The sequence below is a fragment of the Sus scrofa genome, chromosome 17, assembly GCF_054392235.1.
Source record: "Sus scrofa isolate SSC_HxYL_T2T_F1_AM1 chromosome 17, Sscrofa_HxYL_maternal_Yorkshire_Landrace_v2.0, whole genome shotgun sequence".
NCBI classification, from domain to species: Eukaryota; Metazoa; Chordata; class Mammalia; order Artiodactyla; family Suidae; genus Sus; species Sus scrofa.
The window spans coordinates 62,960,646-62,978,046 of NC_139399.1; the positions used below are offsets into that span (position 1 = coordinate 62,960,646).

A 17,401-nucleotide genomic window follows, 5' to 3' on the forward strand; every position below is an offset into this window, starting at 1 on the left:
TGAGTTCCGCTAGTCTGTTCTTGTCAGAAAGACACAGGAGCAGCGGCCCACCAGGTGGTAGGTTAATTTTTAATTGTCATGTTTATTCCAGTGAAAACCAGATTTGCGTGCTGAGCTGAGAAGAATGCAATTTACTGTCTTGGAAGATGCACCGTTGTCCAGCGGATGAGGGCTTGGGAAACAGGTACTCTCCTACCCTGGCGGTGGGCCTATCCATTGACAGCGCCATTCTCGGGGGCACTCTGGAGATTTCGATGACGTCTAATTGCGTATTTTGACAGTCCCTCCCTGTTTTCTCTTCCTGGGCCTATGGAGCAATCATTTTCCACAATGTGCTCCAAAGAACACTTACTCCAGGCGAAGAAAGTTGATGAATGGTTCCAACGAAAGGCTCACGTGGCCACACCAGTCTAGGAAAGACGTGGTCCGCTGGTCACTTGCTGAGATGTGCACAACCTACTTGCACGTTCCAGGCTCTGGGGAGCTGTAGAGAATCCGTATAACCGTGCATCACAAAGCATATGCAGCTTCCCCGACTCAAGTACAGGGCATTCTCCCTCACACCTCCCAGTGCACACCCATGCTTATTGCACAACTACTCACTTCCTGCACCCAACCTCCTAAGCACCCATCTGGGAATCTGCTATAGAAGGAATTATAAGCATCAGCATAACGACTTAGAAATCTTGGTGTTCCCGTCGTGGCACAGCAGAAACGAATCCGACTAGGAACCATGAGGTTGCGGGTTCAATCCCTGGCCTCGCTCAGTGGGTTAAGGATCTAGCATTGCCGTGAGCTGTGGTGTAGGTCACAGACGAGGCTCAGATCTGGCATTGCTGTGGCTCTGGTGTAGGCCAGTGGCTACAGCTCTGATTAGACGATTAGACCCCTAGCCTGAGAACATCCATATGCCGTGGGTGCGGCCCTAAAAAGAACAAAAGACAAAAAAAAAAAAAACAACAAAAAAAAAAACAAATCTCTATTAGCCTCTGCTTGTTTCCTTAGCCTGAGCTAATACTGTGAAATATTTTCCCCTTGGCTTCGACCTTTTTTTTTTTTTTTTTAATAGCTATTTATTTATTTATTTATTTTCTTTTTTGGCTGCCCTATGGCATATGGAGTTCCTGGGCCAGGGATCGGACCCAAGCCACAGCTGCGGCAACCCCAGATCCTTAACCCCCTGTGCTGGGCCAGGGATCCTACCTGCATCCCTGCGATCACAGGATGCCGCCAATCCCGTTGCACCACATGGGGAACTCAAGCTTCTACCTTTTAATGTACTAAGTTTTGTCATATGTTTTAGTGATGAAATTGTTATAGTTTATAAATTCCAGGACAGCATAAACCAACATTTGTATTGGCAACTAGGTCTCACTTTTCAGCGTCAATATTGAGGTTAATTCATTACAGTTGGTCCATGCAAATATCATTTAAAGTCACAGAGGGGGACGGTAGTTAGCTGGCCCCATCAAGTTCTGTCCCATCTCTTTGTAGCTAGTAGGGAATATGGGTTGTAAATGAAGAGTGTTTGAGCTAGGGACTTTGTCACCTAGTTAGGAACTTTAAAATTCTAATGACAGAATCGACCGACTGTGTCCAATGACGAGAGATTTAATGGGAAGCATTATTAAACAATGTCTGAGAAGGTTGTGAGCCTCCTGAAAATTTTTTGTTCCGGTCTTAGGAGATCACTGCTCTAAAAACACCTGATCGCCGTGCACCGTGTTTGTGTGCGTGGCGGGGAATACCTTCGTGGCAAGAACGCTCTTCCCTGTGGGCTCAGGGGAAGGGAGGTGTGTTGCTTCTAATAGCTCAGCTTGCCCGAAGCTTTGAAATGAGCCAAGGAGACAAAGGCCTTCCAGGGGTTACTATTGTAATGTGGCCCCTTAACTCTGAAGACCTCTTGTCAAAACCATAACCAGTGTCCACTGGGGTAACACCAGATTCTGACCTTAAGTGGTATACTGGACCAAAGCACTCTAGCAAAATGTAAAAAGTAAACAGTTCCTGCTGTGGTGCAACAGGATCGGCGGTGTCTCTGGTGTGCTGGGATGCAGGTTCGATTCCCGGCCCGGCACGGTAGGTTAAGGATCTGGTATTGCCACAGCTGTGGCATGGGTCGCAGCTGCAGCTGGGATCTGATCCCTGGCCTGGGAACTCCAAATGCCATGGGGCAGCCAAAAAGGAAAAAAGAAAAAAAAAAAAAAAAAAACCCAACAGAATTGAAAGGCATAAGTTAAATTGGGAGGTTTGTTATGAGCAGAATGTGTCGCTGAGAAAAGTTAGAAATTTTCCACCAGTTGACATTTAGGCCACAAATACTTGTAAAATTTCCAGTTACACACACTTTTTCTATCATCACAATGACCATTTTCTTGTATTCCCTCCCAGGGCCGAGGGTGGTGGGGGGAGCTTGTAGCCTGGGGCAGTTGGTCATTCAGTCTCTGAATTGACAAAGCAACATCAACTCGTATTTACCGTATTTACTGATACCTGAGGTTGCTGGGTGCTGTTTGGCCACAGCCTGGAAGACAGTATTAGAAAGCACTGTTCATCAGAGCTCGGAGCTCTGCTCTCTAAATATTTGCCACTTAGTTTTCCTTCATGAGAGAGGGAATATAGCAATGCAATCACACGTATAAGGAGTGTGGTGAAAGGCTTTTCGGTCTGGGCTTGGCCTGACCAGCCCCTCCATCCAGAGTCTCTCTGCCTTTGTGATTCTTGGTCTCGTCCGTCGGCAGCTCTGGAAGAAAGCTGATACTGATGCACAGCACACTGTGCTGTAGAGAAGCACACTGTGCTTGGTAGATTGTAATCGATCGTCACGCTGTGGCTATTGACTAGTTTTGCTGGTTTTGTGACCGTTTATAAACTCATTTCTGCTTTCCTTATCCGACTATAAAAATGTGGCACTTTGATTCTTTTTGAACCACTGTAAAAGCTATTGGTTCTCTCATTAAATTAAATAAGATCTTTGATGCATGTTCATTTTTAAATTGTGTGTCATGGTTATATCTCCTCTTTATTTTTTCTATTTTTATTTATTTTTATCTTTTGGCTTTTTACGGCCGCACCCGTGGCATATGGAGGGTCCCAGGCTAGGGGTCGAATCAGAGCTACAGCTGCCAGCCTACACCACAGCCACTGCCACAGCCACGCCAGACCCGAGCCGCGTCTGTGACTTACACCAACAGCTCATAGCAACGCCAGATCCTTAACCCACTGAGTGAGGCCAGGGATCCAACCCACGTCCTCATGGATACTAGTTGGGTTCGTCAATCACTGAGCCACCACGGGAACTCCTGATTACATCTCCTTTTAAAAGTTATCTTTGAATGGTAGCATAAGTCTAATTGCCTGGATTCAAAACTAGTTGTCTGCTCTATAATTTGCTTAGACAGACATAGTTACCTAACTCTCGTCTCCCTAAATAGGAACCTTTGCTTCTTCATCTGTAGAATGGGGATGATTATAGGATCTAACTAGTGGAGTTGTTTGTGAATTAAGCGATACACCGTATATAAAGTGCTAGCACATAGTAAGCGCTGAAAAAACTAGGTGCTGTTATTCTTTCAATCTTCAGTAGTTATGGAGCCACAACCCTGTGTTTGACATTGGACAGGGAACAGAGTATACCTGCCCCTGGACGTAGGACTCACAGTCTCCTGACTATCTGGAGACATTTTCCACTTGCAAATCAGAGTGAAATATCACTGCAAGAAAAGGGAAGATGGAATTCATGCCTCCTCCGTTTCATGTGTTTCTTTCTTGTGAAGCAGTGCTTGGCATCAGCATCGTATTTAGATTTTTAACTGTCTTCCTTGTAAATGGATTTCCAAGTTAATACCCAATTGCAAATTATTCGAATTAAGTTCTTAAAGATTCTAATATCATCCTGCCAATGTTTGTGATAACAGGGTGGCTCTTCCTGAAAACCAAGATGAACTACATGATCTCAGCTCTTAAAATCACAGTCCAAGGGGCACTTGAAACCTGGCGCCTCTGAGTGTGGTCCAGGCTCTGGAACATCAGCATCAGCATCATTAGGGAGCTTGTTCGAAGTGCAGACACTTAGATGCTGGCCCAGACTTGCTGCCTTTTTACACGATCCCTCGGAGATTTGAATGTACAAAAAGCTTGAGAGGCGCTGCTCTAGAAATTTTTCCTGTTGACCTCTCCCCACCTCACCTCCAGCTGACTCTAGCTGGATTAGTTGCTTGTTTTATGCATTGGCCACACTCAGCACTGTTGATAGACACAATTCTTTTCCCAGGTGCAGTCTCCTTGAGAGGTGGGGCCACCCTTCATTTATATGCCCTTAGCAATTGCACTGTGGCAAAGAACACGTTGTGAGCTCTTAATAAATATCAGTTGACCAACTGCATGGATTTTCTGAATTTCTCAACATCATTCGCTCTATAGAACCCAACTTGGAGCTGGGTTTTTCCAACAGGGCAGGTGGGTTTTCACCAAGCTCCTCAAAGACATAGCGAGGAGATGTTGTAACACAGAGGCCTGATGAATTATTATCTTTTTGATGATTCATTAGAGAAGGAGGAAGAGGTGAAGCCCAGGGTTTCTGGGTTCCAGGAGGCAGCATCAGATGGGGTGATCCCTTCCGGATGTAGGCTTGAGCCCTGGCTATGTTCCCCCCAGCTCTGTAACACCAGACTGAATTCTCTGGACCTCAGTTTCCCCATCTGTCAAGTGGAGGTTGTAATAAGATCATGTCTCAGCTTGGGTCTTGAGAATAGAGCCTGAGACAAGGATTTGGGGGAGGAGGTTCACGTAGGGGGAGATCCTTGGAACTGGGAATGAGGTGATGGGGAGAGTAAAGAGATGAGCAAGGCACGTGAGTGTAAAGGTCTTTGTTTAATCAAGAACCTTCTGAGAAGCATAGGGAATGGCCGCCACCCCTCCCACCCCGAATTGTCCCCTGGAAGGATGGGAGGCACGGGGTCCCCATGGATTGAAGAATGTCCCCCGTGGCACTAACTGCTTTGCAGTGGTTTGTGCTCAGGTGAATGTGCTCCCAGGAGCCAGAAGCAAAAACTGTGTCCTTGAGGCTGGACTCTGTTGGTACAAGGTGAACCTGAGCTTGAATAAAACCGGCCTCTGCAGCTGCCAGAAGCCAACGGGATGTGACATGGAGCACCAGCCATGTCTGTTACAAGTTGCCATGAAGATCCAACCAGATCAAGCTTACAAAGTCAGGCATATAGTAAGTGCTCAAAAATGCCAGCAGTAGAGCTGCTGCTCAGGGCTGCTTTGGGCATCTGCAGCTCCACTCTCCCATTATTTAAAAACTCAGACAATTTTGTCGACTCTTTTGCATCTTCGCATTCTTTCTCTTTGCTCTTCCTCTTGCTTCATAGTCTCCAAAATAAGAATTTTTATTTTTTTAAATTTTTAAAAAATTTTTTATTTTTTGCCGGGGTCTTGGTAAGAAGCCGGCCTGATCAGATTTGGGAAACGTGGTCAGCATTCAGAGAATAAATGGTTTGAGATTGTTTCCTGCCCTCCCTCCAATCTCCTGTTTTTACCTCAGCGCCCAGAGAGAATGGAATCAACCCGGAATCGGATGCAGTGTAGGTAGAGAAATAACCTGTGTATATAGGTTTACACGTACATACAAATAGGTCTTCCATAGGTACCTGGTAAGCATGCAAACACTGAAATGCTAGTTGTCAGGGGCCGTGTGTATTATCCTGGATTCTCTTCTGTGAATGGAAACTGATCTTGCTGTTACAAATGCATCACAGTGATTGCCCTGATTTCGCCTGGCAGGTGTGATTCCTGCTCAGAGCCAGATACCTCCTAGCCAAGACCCAAAGAGCTTGCCAAATTCTTTCATCTCTTACTGTCAGAACTCATTGGCCCTCCTTCCATTGTCTTAAATATATTAAGCATAAACCCTCGTATTGTTTGTCTCCCCAAAACTGAAGCCAGGAAGTCATGGCATTGTCATTCATCATGGGCTTCTGGCTCAGTGACTTGAAACAGCAAACAGAAGAGGAACAAAAGCACTGATGGTGCAGAGGTGGCCACATGCGTACGGTTAGACCAGTGAAACAGATTAAAGAAAAGAGTCCTACTTAATTTGTGTAGAACTTCTGCCGAGATTATTTGCTTTACAAAAGAAGCTGCTTCTTTATTGAGACTTCTATTTTAGAAATATATCCTGGATGCTTTTTTTGTCTGTAAATCTGCTGAATGTTCAGTGAACCATCCCCAAACAGTATTTAATGACGGTAAGACCATCGCTTTCTCTAATAGAGTAATTTTTATTTATTCTCATAACAGTTCTACAACGGTGTTCTAATTCTGGTAATTGGGTGTTTGGAAGTGGTATTGTTAAACTCGTGGGTGAGAGGTAAACCTGAAATTGCTGGCAAACGTTATTTTTAGACAGAAAAAGCCTTCTTGAGAAAGGAAGCCAATGCAAGAGTCTTGAGATTGATAATACTTGAGGACATAATTTAAGCCTCTGGAAACAAAACTATACTTGAGGCTGGTTATTTCTTACCACATGAGTCAATATATTCCATTTCTTTCTTAGGCTATTTTGAGCCAGATTTCTGTTACTTGTCATCAAGAGTCCTTATGAATATATTTTCCAACACATAACCTGCTTTTGTCATTTTTAACACCGAGGTTATCTAATTCGGTCTGAAAAGGGAAATTTCCAGGAAAACGAGGTGCTGCCTCTGTGTTGCAAAGTGTTGCATAGAATATGTATTTCCGTCATTAAAAAAAAAATCTGAACTTTTAATTTAAAGGATAGACCTTTCATTAATAATTAGAATAACATTTATGCTTTCAGCATTATGTAATGCAAGCAGAATCAAGGGCATTGCTTAATACAGCTGGTGAATTTGTCAGTTTACTTAATAATTTAACTACTTCCCTCCCTACCTGTTTTCCTTAAGACACTGCCAATTACCAAAAAGATGTGAGATGTAAAGGCAAAGAGAGATAGCAACATCTAAAAGTCTGTGATAAGACTAAGCCAGGAAAAACAAAACAAAACCCACAAACCTCCTAGAACATACTGATGGATTCTCTCATTCAATTATTATTATTGATGCATAATACACTTAGACAGCTTTGTAGTTGAGGTAGAAATTTGGCTCTGAGCTTCCAGCAGGTCCTGAGAAAATGAAAACAAATTTCTCACCTCCATAGAAAAATTATCCAATGCTCAGGCATGCTTACATCTCTCTTTAGAGGAAGAGCCTACAGAAAACTTCGCTTAAACACCTATGGTTCTCCTAAAAAAAAAAAAAAAAGAAGAAGGTGATATCATAAATTTAATTTAGTGTAACAGCCCAGGGTGGAGGTAGAGGGCAAGAGCAGAAATGATTGACGGTGGTGAGGTCGCACAGCCCCAGCTAACACTGACTTGAGCCGGGAAAAGGTCTTGGAAATGCCTGGAAAAGCAGATGGACCAGCTGTGATGCAAGCCTGTCTTTGCTGAATATCACTATTCCTAGCACATTTTTATTAAATAGGCTTATAATAGATTATAATCCACGCTGCCTCAGAGCCCTGTGTGTATGTTTACTGAGTGGGTATCCGACCTTCAGAACCTCTAGCCGATCCCGTGATTGTAAGGCAGTGAGAAGTTCTCATGGGAATTTGAGTGTCCTTGGAGGCGAGACCGGTACCCGCTGCATGTCTGGGTGCTCTTGAAGCCATCGTTAAAAAGATTAAAACTTGGGAGTTCCCTTCGTGGCTCAGTGGTTAAGGAACCCAACTAGGTCCATGAGGATGCAGGTTTGATCCCTGGCCTTGCTCCGTGGGCTAAGGATCCCATGTGGCTGTGGCTGTGGTGTAGGCCGGCAGCTGCAGCTCCAATTCGACCCCTAGCCTGGGAACTTCCATATGCTGAGGGCGTGGCCCTAAAAAGCAAAAATAATAATAATAATAATAATAATAATAATAAAAAATAAAAAATTAAAACTTGAAAATACTCCTATCTCAGCAGGGTAATTTACATTTTGCAAATGCTGTCTAGGGAGGTCATTGCATAGGGACACAAGGTCAGGTGACAGCAAAGCAGAGAGGCAGAATCTGGTTATTAAAATGTGCTAGGCACTTTTTATTCATCCCCCCCCTTTTTTTTTCCTTCTCTAAAAATTGAGACGCTCGAGGTCTGCAAACAACCTTCTGCTTCCCTTCCTCCATATGTGCTGCTTCCTGGTAGTTGGCACACCTTTGTTCTAGTTAGGCTTTTCCTGTATGCCACTGAGACCCCTTAGAGAGAGAAGGCGAGACTGGGGGTGGGTCATCGCAGGTGTGGAGGGGGAGAGATGATCAAGGAGGGGCTCGTAGGTGTGAAGCATCTCCTATAAAAGGGAACATCGAGGCGCCGTTGCAGCTTTGTCCTGTAGTTCAGACCTTAACAGATAACACTTGAGAGATTGCTTTCTGCGGTTGTTGGTGTGCTCAGGTTATAGGATTACCCACTGGTGGCTATGGGTTTAATTAACTCTACCAAATGGAGCTGAAACTGGGTGACAGGGAGAATGCTTGGAGCCTCTGATCCTTCCCAGCGTGTTGATGCCGTTCAAGGCCAAGGTTTCGAAAAGGCAAAATCTTTACCCGCCTACCAATATGTGTCAAGGATTTGATTTCACTTCGTATTTAATGGCAGAACAAATGAGATGTTACAGCTCATTCAAAGAAGCAGCCAAAGAGCAGACACATGTATAGCCTACCAGAAATGCTGCAGTGCATTTGCTTGATGGATGCAAAACTGGTCAGTCTCTCCAGAGCAATGATTGATCGCATGTCACTGCACAGCGCAGACATCTCTGTGGACAAGAATCGTTTACATTACTTCCAGATTTTAGCCCAGAGACAATAAAAGGTGGGGTCAATTGGGTTTTGCTCCTACTTTAAAAGCGTTGGCGACCTTTCTTGACAATGGCTCGGCATAAGATGCATGTTTTACGGGACCTCTTGGCTTGCTGTGTTACACTCGGAATAAGATCCCAGCTCCTCGGCATGGGGACCCAGCCCCCGTGGTGTGCGTTTCCATATCTCTCTGATCTTACAGCTAATAGCTTCTTACTTCCTTACTCTGCCACCCCCGCAGTCACATTTTTCCTTTTTCTTAAACTTGCCAGAAACCTCCTGAAGTAGCACATTTATTTTTCCAGATTTATTGAGCTATACTTGGAAAATATAATGCTGTCATACGTTTAAGGTCTGCAACGGGATGATTTGACCCAGGTCCCTATGGCTAAATGATTACCACAATAGGGTTAGTTAACACCCGTCGCCTCAAGTAATTACCTCGTGTGCATGGGTGTGGTGAAGACAGTTAAAATCTAACCTCTTAGCAACTTTTAAATGTATAATAGGGTGTCGTTCACCGTAGTCGCCATGCTGTACGTTATATCCCTAGAAGGTCTTCGTCTTTGGCCACCATCTCCCCATTTTCTCCACCCCCAAGCCCCTGACATACCTTCTTTAAACATTTATCCATTGATGATGGACGCTTGTTTCCATGTCTTGGTGGCTGTGAATCATGCTGCAGTGAACAAGGGGGGGGCGGGTCATAACTTGGAGATTCTGATTGTATTTCCTGTGGGAATGCAACCAATACCTTGGTATCTGTGGGGGGGGGGGTTGATTCCAGGACCCAAGAGGATACCAAAATCTGCACACATTTAAGTCCTTTACATTCCGCCCTCCATATCCACGGGTTCCACATACATGGATACAGAGAGCTGACTGTGTGCCCCGATATGTACTGTTTTCCATAGTAGCTATACAAATTTACATTCCCACCAACGGGGTACAGAGTTCCCCTTTTTCCACACCCTCACCAGCACTTGTTATCTCTTGTCTTCTTGACAATACCCATTCCAACCGGTGTGAGGTGGTATCTCATTGTGGTTTTGATTTGTCTGTTCCTGATGGCTACTGATGTTGAGCATTTCTTCATGTGCTGGTTACCATGTGCATGTCTTCTTTGCAAAAATGTCTATTCAGGTTCTTTGCCCATTTTTTAATTGGTTTGTTGGGTTTTTTTTCTTTTGTCTTTTTTTTTGTGTGTGCTATTTAGTTGTATAGTTTCCTTATATATTTTGGATTTTAATCCCTTATCCCATAGATGACTTGCAAATTCTTCTTCCCACTCTGTAGATTGCCTTTTCATTTTGTTGATTGCTGCTTTTGCTGTGTAGAAGCTTTTTAGTTGGATATAGTCCTTCTTGTTTATTTTTGTTTGTTTTGGTGTCATGTTGCCAAGACCAATGTCAAGGAATTTTTTCTCTATTTTTTGTAGGAGTTTTGCCATTTTAAGTCATATTTAACTATTTAATTCATTTTGAACAAATTTTTTATGAGCGTTGTAAGAAAAGGGTCCAGTTTCAGGATTCTACGTGATTATCCAGTTTTCCCAGTCATTAGAGAGATTTTCTTGCCCCATTGAACATTCTTGGCTCCGTTGTCAAACACTGACTGTATATGCTTGGGTTTGTTTCTGCGCAGTTGAGTCTGTCTTATTGTCCACCATAGCTTGGTAATAGAGTTTGAAATCAGAAATTGTGATGCCTCTAATCTGCTTCTTGATCGGAGTTGCTTTGGCTATTTGGGGTCTTTTGTGGTTCCATAGGAATTTTAGGATTGTTTTTCTATTTCTGTGAAAAATGCCATTAGAATATTTATGGGAATTGTGTTGAATCAATAGATGGCTTTAGGTATTACAAACATTTTAACAATATTAATTTTTCTGATTCATGAACACAAAGTATCTCTCCACATTTGTCTTCAATTCTTTCATCAAATTCTTAGAGTTTTCAGGGTATAAATCTTTCACTTCCTTGATTAAATTTATTCCTGAATAATTTATTCCTAAATTTTTGATGCTACCACAAATGGGATTGTTTTCTTTATTTCCTTTTGAGATATTTTATTGTTAGTGAATAGAAATGTAATAGGTTTCTCCATGTTGATCTTGTATCTTGCAACTTTGCTGAATTTGTTCTAACAGGTTTTCTGTGGATTTTTCAGGATTTTCTATATATAACATCATATCATCTGTACACAGGGACGGTTTCACTTCTTCCTTTCCAATTTGGATGCCTCTTATTTCTTTTTCTTGATTAATCGTGCCAAGTATTGTACTGGGGGTAGGGCCACAGCTGTGAACAAATGAATTTTTTTTTTCAGAATCCCAGCTGTTTCGCATATTAGGACAAGTTTTTTATTTGAACAATAGTACTTACCAAAAGGTTTTTTAGAGGGGTTACACTTTGTTGAAAAACTCAAAGGGGAGTGGGATAAGGAATTGCAATTTAATATTTGGAAATAATATTTTTAGGCCAAGCTGAAACAGAGGATTTGAAAAGAAAGTATAGCAGAGGGAATTTGAAAGCAGTAAGAAATTAGACTAGTGCCCTTAACATTAGAAGCTGAAATCAAACATAATGTTTTAAAAATATTTCAGGTAAAGGTAAACTTTTAGACTTGAAACATCTGAATTATATTCTCTTTCCTCTTTGTAAGTACTCAACTCCATAATGGTAATTGAATATGATGGGATGCAAATATTCATTTTAACTTACATAAAGTCAATTTTATAGACACAGGTTTTATTAGATTTTCCTATAAGAGATGATGGCATAATTGAATCGCTTTTTTTGATCTTTTTTCTTAGCATCTGTTGAGACTGATATAAGTAAGGAATTTTGGCAACAGGAACATGTTAACCCAATTAATTTCTAGTTCTGTAGGACATTTTTTTTCCTCCCAGAGAAAGTGCATATATCCTCTCAATACAGATCTACTGTGACAAATTAGCATTTATCCTTTGTTCACAGCTCACAGTAGAAAAATGTAATCAGGTATTAACCACACTTGCTCTTTCTAATAAAGTATAATTTTAATGTCTTGCAATTTGAAGACTTAAAAAAGAAATCACACCAAAGCAAATCATTCCTTTCAAAATGCAGTAATAGAACATGCCATGAAGGTCGAAATTATCTAGGAAAGAGAGGGCTAATTCATGTGTGTAAATGAAAAATGGGCTGTGGGTTAATACTTGGGCTTAGTGAAATATTGACTTTCGGCTCCTGGGTCTTTATAGATTATTCAATAAATCAGCCTGGAGAATGATTTATTTGACACAAATCATGCCTGTAAAGCAACACAAAAGCCAAGCCAAGACTGACTTTCAGTATCAGTCAAGTCTGTAGTTTTTGGTTTGACTATCTTGAAATGCTTGACAAACACTCTTCTTAAATATTGGTGAGATTGTAGCGATGTTGTGATAATTTGGCCCATATCACATAGCAAGTGATGGTATGTACCCTCTTCTAAGATGCTTACAGTGGATTCATTATTTAGTGCTTCCTGGCAAATTACTTCAGAATGGCCGAAAATACATATTGCTTATCGCTTCTGGTTTCTTCAGTCAGGAATTCAGGAGCAGCTTAACTGGTGGTTCTGGTTGGTGGTCTCTCTTGAGGTTGCACTCATCATGTCAGATGGGGTTGCATCCCTTGAAGGCTTGACTGGGGCTGGAAGATCCACTGCCAAGAAGGTCCATTTATTTGGTGCTCATTGTTGGCGAGAGGACCCACTTCCTCAAGGCGAGGTCCTCTCCGCAGACTGCTTAAGTATTCTTGTGGTGTTACAGCTGGCTTCCCCCAGAGCCAGGGATCCAAGAAAGCAAAATGGTAGCCACAGTGTTTCTGATGACCTCACTTTGGAAGTCATGTGCTGTCTCTTCTGCAGTATCCTAGTCAGCCCTGTTCAGTGAGAGAAGGTGTGACATACTAGAGGGTGGGGACCACTGAGGACCATCCTGGAGGCTGGCTACCGCAAGCTGTGAAATGAATTGGAAGGCATATTATAATTTCGAGGATCCTTAAACGGGAAATAAATAAATACAACCAATAAGATATGCTTTTAATTGGCCTTGAAATACAGCACCCTAAACCAAGTAGAAACCATTACCAGTTCTAAATAATTAACATGCTGGCTCAGAAAAACAAGTATGCAATTCTGGTAGAGAGAATTAGACAGAAAGCACTCACTCTCGTTTTCTCTGGGAGGCACTGGCAATCGTGTGCTTTTCTGTATTCTCAACTGGTGAACATCCAAGAAGCTATTCAGTTTTCTAGAGAGATGGTAGCTCACTGCTAGAGCCATTTGTTATCGGACTATCTCAACATTTTCCCGCGTTTCATATTTGAAAATGTATTTTCTGAAACATTGATTATGATATTTGTTTAATTATCTGTAGGCAATTTGTGCAGTCTGTACATGGAACTGTGGATATGCTCAAAAGCTGCAGTTATTCATGGACTACTAATCTTTCTCTTTGCTGCTGTCATAAATCCTCCAGTTTCCCTTAGAGTAGATGAATTAAGCCTAGACTCATAAGGCTTTGTTCCAAAGTAAAAGATCTTGGACCCATCGTTTAAGCATCTCCAAGTCTCAGTTTTCTCATGTATGATATTCATTCACAAATATTTATGGATGCTTGTGTGCCTCCTACTGCTCTTGAAAATGGGGACGGGGAGGTTAACCAGGACAAGGTGCCCTCTCTCATGACTTTTACGTTTTAGTGGGGACACATAAACTAAACACATAGGCATGCTACCTAGTGCTCTGAAAAGAGATTATTAGTAGGGTCTCAGGACGCGTGCTTTCTGATCGGAAGTTAGGGAGCGCTGCCCCCTTGAGAGCAGAGATCTGCAGGGAGGATGGTGTTGGGCAAAACCCGGAGGAAGAGTATTGAAGACAAAGGGGCAGGTGGTGAAAAATCTTGAGGCCGGTGTGTCCTTGCTGTGTTTGAGGAGCTGAAGGACGGAGGTGGGACTTGGACTGAGTGAGCAATGGGAGGAGCAGGGGAACCGGAGGCAAGATCAGGGGTGTTTTATGTTTCCCCCTAAGGCTCTTGAACTGTAGTAGCAATGATATGAGGAAGCCCTGGAGGATTTTGAGCAGGGCAGTGAGATGGACTGACTTGGATTTTAAAAGGATCGCTGTGGATGCTGGCTGAAAACGTGTAATAGAGAAGCGAGGGGTGAATCCAGCAGGTTGGTCGATGAAACAGTACTCGCGTGTTAGCCCAGGAGAAAGGTGACGGTGACAGCCGGTGGAGCTTGTCCTTGGGGAGAAATGCTTGGTGTCTGGCGACCTTCTGAAGATAGTGCTCGCTTGTCTCCCGGATTTGCCAAGACCATGACATAAACGCAGCTCCTGCTCTGGGCTGTTAAGAAAAACCCGTTAATCTGGCTGCTGCCTCAGCCCCCTCGTAATGCTCATTTAGTGTTCCCCAAAATAGTGTCACAAACTATTAATATGCATTAAGCTGGATATTAAACCAAATGTGCAGACTGGTTGACAAGCTGACACTTTATAATTTTCCACCTTTTTTTGTTTAAATTTACCCAGGCGATTTTTTCCGTTACCTTGAAAGCAGAATGATGTACATACCCAGACATTGGCAACATTTCCTCTTATTCTCTGAGTGTAAAAAATGCTATAGAAAGGAGAATGCTGTATCTTATGGGTGATTTAAGGAGTAATTCAGGGTTATTTTTTTTATCCGTGCTCTGAATTAGTACTATCCCAAAGAAATACAATGTAAACCATTTATGGAATTTTACATTTTCCAGAAGGCCATCAGAAACAGTAAAAATAAATAAGTGAAATTAATTTTAATGATCTATTTTATTTAACTCATTATGTTCAAAGTAGCATAATTTCAACAAGCAATCAATATAAAAGTTGGGGTTTTTGGACTTCCTGTCATGGCTCAGTGGTTAACAAGTCCGACTAGGAACCACGAGGTTTCGGGTTTGATCCCTGGCCTCGCTCAGTGGGTTAAGGATCCAGCGTTGCCATGAGCTGTAGTGTAGGTCACAGATGCGGCTTGGATCCCCTGTTGCTGTGGCTCTGGCGAAGGCAGGCAGCTGTAGCTCCGATTTGACCCCTAGCCTGGGAACCTCCATATGCTGTGGGTGTGGCCCTAGAAAATACAAGAAAAAAAAAAAGACAAAAAAAAAAAAAATAAAAACAAAACGTTGGGTGTTTTGTTTGTCTGTGGGTTTCAGTTTTTTTTTGGCCCCAGCAGTGAAAGTGCCAAATCCTAATCACTAGACCACCAGGGAACTCCCAATATAAAAGTTGTTCACGAGATAGTTTCTAATTTTTTCTATCCTAAGCCTTTAGAATCCGGTTTGTATGTATTTTACATTTACAGCACCTCTAGGTTGGACTAGCCACTCACCAATCAGCGATTCAGTGGCCGCGTGTGGCTAGTGGCTACCGTTTTGCAGAGTGTGTCTGAAGGCTTTAGACTCTAACCTCAGTTAGATAAGAAGGAAGGCCTCAGGCCGTGGGTCTCTGGATTTGAATTACATTCATGAGGGACCTGTGTTATAATGCCAAAGCCTGGGCCTTGCCCCTGATCCGTTAATTAGAGTCTCTGGTGCTTGTGAAGGTCAGACCAGGGTACTTCAATTCCTCCAGTGGTTATAATTGGGCAGACAGTGCTGAGAAGCCTTGCAAAAGAATGAGGCCATTTAAAGAAAAAGTCCCCAAGAAGGGCTCCACCAGGAAGGCCTAGGCATGGCTTGTTTTAAGGGAATCTTTTTCAAGAACCCCAGGGTTCATTCGTTCTCCTTCCCACAATGGAGAAAGCGCCTCAATTTAAATATGCTCATTCCCCTGTCTTGTCCCTCTTTTAAAACTGCCTTCTTCCCAAGTTACCAAAGAAAGGCTTACCGCAACCGGAATCTTACACTTATGCATTGCCCTGAAGACTAAATTTCCAGAATTCTTAAAAACCAAAAGAAACAAACAAAAGGGGGAAATTAGAATAAGGGAAGCAGCCTTTAATCAAGTCAGGGCAGACCCCCGTCACCCTGGGTCCAGCCAGCCGTCTCCTTGGAGAGATGTGCTTGTGATAAATTTCCGACTAACATTTGCCGGACATGTGTTACTTACTGTGCTCGGTCATGAGCTAATAATAATTGTCATTACAAATCACTTGGGCGAAACATTTTAATGCCACGGGGTTTATGGTCGTAGGAAATGTAAACAAAAGTTAACCATTTTAGTTTGCCTTATAGATTTTTGTTGCAGAGAAGTAGGTTGATATTTTTATATTCTAGGCGTATTTTTAAGCACAAAAATATTTTAGAATAAGGTTCTGTGGTGGGTATGGAATAGCCCAGCAATTTCAAAGGAACAGGTGAGCCACGAAAACTTTCTGACTGCTGAAGAAGTGTTCTTCTGTGTTGGAAATGGAGGCCTGTGGATGTGACACTGAAAGGATATTTACATTCTTTCAAATAAGTATAAAGGAGTGGTCTAACTTTTTAAGCGTCAGTGCTTTCCATATTACAGAAGTTATGTCCTTTTCAGCTTATCATGAAAAGATGTAGGTGTCAACTTAATATGTCCAGATGTATAGAGATTTTCAAAACTTTTTAGAGGGTTAGGGAACAAAAAGCCGCCGAAGACCATGATTTAGGACACCTGCCAGCCAGGATGTGAATCACAGTTCTTTCCTCCTTAAATGACCTTTGCCATGTTGATTCTTTTTTTTTTTTTTTGCTTTTTAGGGCTGTACTCACAGCATATGGAGGTTTCCAGGCTAGGGGTCAAATCGGAGCCGTAGCCGCCGGCTTACACCACAGCCACAGCAATGCCAGATCTGAGCCACATCTGCAACCTATACCACAGCTCATGGCAATGCTGGATCCTTAACCCACTGAGTAAAGCCAGGGATCGAACCCGAAAACCTCATGGTTCCTAGTCGGATTCGTTTCTGCTGCACCACGACGGGAAGTCCAAACCTGTTTCTTCATCTGTTAAAAGGGACTACCCTCATTACACTGGCGAGGGGATGAAATGTGATGCTGTGATAAACTGACATGTAACAAGCGATGAGAATTGGTACTTTCGTTATCATACGAGTCCTTGTCAGAATGAGTGGAAGGAATGGTGCCAATTATAATTGAGAAGCTCATGCAGGCTTCCCGAGAGCAAGCTCCAGATCTCGTCTCCTTGGCCCACACCTAGCTGTTGGCACGTTGGTGCGTGACAAATGTCCGATAAGACAAGTTGGGTTGACAAGGATTGGAAATGGCCTGTCTTAAATATTCTTTCCGCTGAAGAGCAGTCCCCCATAGACCATCTGTGGCCTCCTCTTCACACTCAGCATCACTAATGTGGTTTGCAGATCTGGGTAATTGTGACCAGAAAATAAACAGAGACAAGCAAGGAACAAGAGAGCTGTCAGACCACAGTTTCTTGTAGATACAGAAGATACTGTCATTCCTTAGAAGGAAGCATCCCGGGACCTCCAGGATGTCTGCTTCTGGCTGGGAGCCGTGTCTTGTTCTATGGACAGAATTTTCTCTTGACA

At 42.7% G+C, this 17,401-nt stretch overlaps 1 long non-coding RNA gene across 2 annotated transcripts in view; it reads left to right on the forward strand.

Moving 5' to 3' along the window:
* The window catches only part of LOC146395392 (uncharacterized), a 109,431-nt gene that overhangs the window by 53,143 nt on the left and 38,887 nt on the right, over nt 1-17,401 (forward strand). The window contains exons 2-3 of one of the 2 annotated variants that reach the window (XR_014832639.1): nt 92-184; nt 3,587-6,627. This is a non-coding gene — a long non-coding RNA (uncharacterized LOC146395392). Of the gene's footprint in view, nt 1-91; nt 185-3,586; nt 6,628-17,401 lie in introns of those variants that run through there. The other variant, XR_014832638.1, reaches the window with a different exon arrangement.